This window comes from Schistocerca piceifrons, chromosome 1 (genome assembly GCF_021461385.2).
Source record: "Schistocerca piceifrons isolate TAMUIC-IGC-003096 chromosome 1, iqSchPice1.1, whole genome shotgun sequence".
In the NCBI taxonomy this organism is placed as follows: Eukaryota; Metazoa; Arthropoda; class Insecta; order Orthoptera; family Acrididae; genus Schistocerca; species Schistocerca piceifrons.
This window is the reverse complement of record NC_060138.1, coordinates 914,011,899-914,017,898: the sequence shown is the minus strand read 5'-3', so window position 1 is coordinate 914,017,898 and position 6,000 is coordinate 914,011,899. Positions and strand designations below refer to the sequence as shown.

At 36.9% G+C, this 6,000-nt stretch overlaps 1 protein-coding gene across 1 annotated transcript in view; it reads left to right on the top strand.

Moving 5' to 3' along the window:
- Window positions 1–245: 245 nt before the first annotated feature.
- LOC124717059 (golgin subfamily A member 3-like) overlaps window positions 246–6,000 on the top strand; it is a 74,759-nt gene continuing 69,004 nt past the window's right edge. The window contains exon 1 of the mRNA XM_047243746.1: window positions 246–295. The gene's annotated coding sequence lies outside the window, so the exon portion shown is untranslated. The remainder of the gene's footprint in view (window positions 296–6,000) is intronic.

Here is a 6,000-nt window from a genome sequence, read left to right as displayed (position 1 = left end):
GTTTCTGTGCACACATATTTGTATATATATTTTATATATATTTTCATATGCCTGTAATTAATTTTTTTCTGTCTGCTATTCATTTTTATATTCCTGTATCCATGGTGCTTCTGACACGAATAAAAAAAAAATTTCTGCACATATCTCCCATTCACGTTCAAATCTTTTCCTTCGATTGGAGTAAACTACATCTCTCGTATCGATTGTCGTATCGATAGGCAGTAGCAACAAATACACGGTGCTGAGTTGTCATCATATGGCTGTGGCTGTCAACAATTGCCATGGTTTGAACAATGTATGTGAAAGATGCATCCTGTAAAATAATTAACTTACCTTCACCGAAAAAAGTTTGAAATTGATACATTTTGATTGGTTTCGGCATACTAATCCAAATGTTCATTTTTCCGGTGCTTATTTACTACCACGAATGGAAAGTCCAAGAATGGACAGTACACATATGGGAACAGAAATAGTGCACTTACAGAGAACAGTAATTTTTATTAGTAACTTAAAATTAGGTTCATGTTGGCGTTACAAGGAAGATAACGTAATCGGACTGCTGTCATGGGCAAGGTACTTCCCCGAATGGGCATATTGTTCCTGGCACTCTAAATGATCGTAACTGAGTGAGGCCGAACAGACACCTTCACAATGCCCTGTTTCGTGCTTATAAGTTAATCCGGTCCTTCGAATACTTGCTTCACCCAGTTAGTTACACATGAGCTTCCAATAGCTGCGTATGCTGTTGACTTGTGTTCCTCTTACACATGAGCTCCCAGCTGATCACGTAAATAATAGGTTGTAAGTAGTCTTATGATGTGCAATGTAGAACTTTGATTGAGCAAACTGCAGTATCATTGTGAACAATTTGAGGTTCTACTAATGCCGACCAATTTTTGCTGAAGATTAAAAGGAATGTTCTAGTTTTGACGATGCCATAACACACAAATTGTGGGGCTGTGAACCTGTCTGTTTTTGTAATGACAACAGGTTTATGACTACCATGATACAACGGGAGGATAAAATAAGCCTTGTATTGAGTTTGCATAAAAAATAAGCAGTCTCGACCTATCAAGCCCCTCATTAGTATTATGGTGAATAGAGTGTAATGCATTTTTTTCTTTCTGGGAATAATATGGATGCAGGTCAGTTGGTCAGTTAAGATAATAATTCCAGAATATTGTATATAAAAATATTACAGCAAACATTCATATGTGGAGACAGATGGGATACTTAAAAGCAGTACAAAAATTTTGTTTTGAAGGTGTGCATGTTAGATTTCTGTCACAGGAATACTGTTACTGAAATAGTGATCATAGACAAAATGTAGTAGTTTATAGTGAATAACTCCAAACACAGACAAGAAATTAAATACATTTCCATTAAAATCATTAATATTTGGGAAGCAGCATAAATATTGTCACTTGCAGCAGGTGGAAATATGAAACAAAATGAATATTTGACAACCCTTATTATCACAGGAACATTAACTGTGATACCACTCTTACTTTCTCATGATGATTTTGTTTATTTATTATTATTTGTTTTATGTAAAAGAATGCCTTAGCTGGAAGTATTATGTGAAATCTTAGACTTTCTACATATGCTGCAGTTATATGTGAGAGAGGCTCATTCAATGAAAAATATAGTAGTATCCAATGCACCATGAAAAAATGCTTTTCTGTTGTGAATACTGACCACTGTCTCTCAATGTGCAGAAATATTAAGATCTGCAGTCATGAAACATACGAATGTAGAAGCATTTGGCTGTATAGTTAATCTAGCTAAAAGAATTCAGCTTGTCACCCTGTGAAATCTTATCGCTATATGCAATGCAACAGCATCTTCAGAATGGGGACTAATCACTAAACCGTACCACAGGGATCAGCATTGGGCCTACTCTTGTTCCTGCTTTATGTAAATAAGCTGCCATTGTACATCAAAGAAACAGAAAGAATTCAGCTTGCTAATGATTCAGGCTTAATTATCACAACCAACTGAGGAACTCAGCACTGTAAATTAAAATTTTCTTTAAAATTCATAACTGGTATTCTGCAAACAGACTGTCATTGAACTTAACATAAAACAAAATGCTGTATATACAATTCTGTGCTACACCTAACCTGACCACACTGTTAAAAATTATGCATGGCAGAAAAATGAATGAATGAAGAAAATGAATATTCTAAATTCTTAGGTGTTTACAAAGAGAGAAGATCAGATTTTAATGTGGCCATTACAGCTGGTGCACAGGCTCTAATTGAGGAAGGAAATTGGTGATGCCATTTTTAAAGGAATCATCCCAGTATTTGCTTTTTTACATCAAAAGTTCTAAAAGTTGGCTTACTTTCTCCGTTTTAATTCGCTCATACCATCGTATTCTGGCGCAACTCTTCATTTAGGAAGAAAATTTTCATTGCTCACAAGTGAGCAATAATGACAATATGCAGTGTATAAAAGGACCTCTTTTAGACTGCTGTTTAAAATGTAGAAACCATTGGCGTCTTCAAAAAGGGGAGTGGCAGTTTTTACCATTAAATGATCTAACAAACGCTTCAGCTGCAATCCAAATGTGTCTATTCAGTAGGTTACAGTATGTTATCACTGGAAAATGGTTACACAGCCTAAATATGCACAACAGCTAATAGTGCAAAATAAATTTATAGTTTGACACAACCAGTGCGCATTATGGTAATTTAGAAAATTGGCAATGTACCCTACCACAACTAAATGTTACTGGAAGAGCTCTTTAAATAGTTAAGTATATGGACAATAGCCTCACGCTACCTGTACTAACAGTCAACCCCAATTTAATCACTACCTAATGTTTGACATGATTCCTGATGCAATTCTTGTCAACATTGAATGAAAAAGTTGGAAATTCTATTCCAGACAGTGTAAACTCTACATCGGAAAATCAACAGTATTAGGGAGAGGATCGGTTGGTACTCACTGTAAACATGACTCGCTGGGTTGCAGACAGACACTGTGAAAAGATTTGTTTTCATTATGGCTGTCTGCAACTCAATAGGACATCTTTGCAGTGAATAGCAATCTGTCCTTTACCTAATATTGTTTTCCTCTCATGCACGTTGATAACTGATGTGTGTGTCTGTTGGCAGAATTGTATCTGCATAAATACTACTATGAAGTACAGGGCAGAGGGTATTGGCACGGGTTTTGTCCAGCTCCAATTGTGTAATGAGCAGGATGTCTAAAGTGCCTCTGTGCTTGCTGTAATTAGTCGTCCATAGAGGAGCAATACATAAGGGGAATAAGAATGCATCAATAAATACTGGCTGTCGAAACTTTGTAAGAGCCTTTGTGGGTAATTGGTATCTGCCCTCAGCAGTCTGCCAGTTTGTCTTTAAACATTTCTATGACATTCCTATGAGCCAAACAAACAAATGACCATTCATGTCACCCTTACTTTATACATTCAATGTCCCCCATGTGCCCAATTTGGTATTAAAAAAATGCAACTACAAAAGAATTATCCAAATGGGACAGAAATCAGTAGATGTGGTATACATCTACAGACAAACAAATAAATACAATTCCAGAAAAAATATGTGATTTATTCAAGAGAAAAAGCTTCAAAAATTCAGCAAGTCAGTAATATGTTGGTCCACCGCTGGCCCTTATGCAAGCAGTTATTCAGCTTGGCATTGATTGATAGAGTTGTTGAATGACCTGAGGGATAGTGTGCCAAGTTATGTCCAACTGGTGTGTTAGATCATCAAAATCCTGAGCTGGTTAGAGGGTCCTGCACATAATGCTCCAAAGGTTCTCAATTGGGGAGAGAACTGGCGACCTTGCTGCCCAAAGAAGGATTTAGCAAGCATGAAGACGAACAATAGAAATTCTCGTGATGTGCAATAGGGCTTTATCTTGCTGAAATGTAAGCCCAGGATGTCTTGCCATGAAGGGCAATACAACAGGGCATAGAATATCATCAGTGTACTGCCATGCTTTAAGGGTGCCGTAATGACAACCAAAGGGGTCCTGCTGTGAAATGAAATGGCGCACCAGATAATCACTCCTGGTTGTTGGGTAATATGGCAGGTGACAGTCAGTTTGGTATCCCACCACTGTCCAGGGCATCTCTAGACACTTCTTCTGGGGCTCAGTTCAAAGTGGGGCTAATCACTGATGGCAGTTGTACTCCCGTCAATGAAAGTCCAGGCCTCAGAGACCAATGAAGACATGTCTGAAGAGGCTCTGGAGAGTACTGGGATACCAACTTGACTGTCAGCCACCATAGGGTTCAGCAATCCGGAGCGACGGCCTAGGATGCCATTTCATTTCATAGCAGAACCCCTTCGGTTATCATCCACAACACATCAATGAAGCCCAGCTGAATAACTGCTTGCATAAGGGCCAGGGGTGGACCAACGTGTTATTCACTTGTTCAGTTTGTGAAGCTCTTTCTCTTGAATAAATCATCGATTTTTTCTGAAATTGTAATCAATTGTTTTTCTGCACATGTTCATTATATTTACTGATTTCTGTCCCACTTGGATAATTCCTTCGTGGTGAGGGTTCCATGAAAATGTTTGAAATCAATAGATATTTAAATTAGTTAGACAGTCACAGCTAACAAATTTAACTTGTCTTGTTTTCATCAGCGGTAATTATATTTGCAGTATCTGCCTTAAGTTGTGTTAATTTCAGTGGTAGCTACACCCGAATGCCAAATGTAACAGTTCCCAGCTTTCAAAATTAGAAATATTTTCTTAAGGTGTCCGTAAAAAATGTGCAGAAATTATATGCAGAGAGAAGAATAAATGACAGAATGAGGTAAAGAGATATATAGTTCATGGCAGAAGAGCTGAAATAAAGAACACAGTTTTGAGATTATGTTAGAAATGAGATAGGAATATTTTTTTCATAAAAGACGTCATCATTAGGGCTGTGGCTGTTGATAAATACAAATAAAAGTTTTCTGCATGAGTCATTTATTTTGCCACTACGCATTTCAGTGGTTCATAGCTTCATCTTCAGGTGGGGAAATGTTTAGTTTTTTAGTGAACAGGACAGACACCTTTCCACAGCAGCAGATCAAGGGGCACTGTAGGTTATATTGCATCTTTTGCTGATGACAAAAAATGTGAGGAGATCTTCAAGGATGTAGAACACGTCATAACATAAGAATACATAGTACATATTTACAAAAAGAGGTATGTGCTACTATTCCACCCACAGATCCTAAGGGAAATGGTCCTCATGGATCTGCAATAAGTCAAAACATTTCAAACATGTTTTCATTTAGGAGATAATAATAAACCTGACATCTCATAGAAATCAGGTTTTCTGCCGGATATCAGCATCTTCCAAACACGGTATTTCGACGTCATTACTTGACGTCTTCATCAGGTGTTCCCAGTCTCAGGGAACACCTGATGAAGACATCAAGTTATGACGTCGAAATATCGTGTTTGGAAGACGCTGATATCCGGCAGAAAACCCGATTTCCACGAGATGTCATCAAATCGCCGGGAAAGTCTAAGAAATTACAATAATAAACCTGTTACAAAAATGTAAATAATTAACACAATGAGATGCGTATGATAATTCTTAGACTGTTGTAGCCATGCATTATAAAACAGAAAATCAATTTCAAACACTTACTTGCATTTATTTCATTACTGCAGTGGAGATGAGCAGAAGTCAAATTTTTTGTATTGCCCACTTTGATTGATATGTACATCAATTGGTTTTACTGAAAAATAGTTGATGTAATAAAAAGTTTGAGGCTGCTGGCAAGTTATAGAAAGTTGTGTTCCTGAATAATGAATAGCATTCAGGTTCAAAATAAGTGGCTTTAAAGTTTTGTAAATATTATTCATATTTCTAGTATTGATTCCATGAATATGTTTATGACAAATTTCATAAGGAATAAATGTATTGAGAAGCAGTATTTAGTATTCCTGTTTGTTGACTGGGCCTGTAGAGAATGTTCTTGAGTTCAAACCACTAATAATTTGTATTAAATGCTTT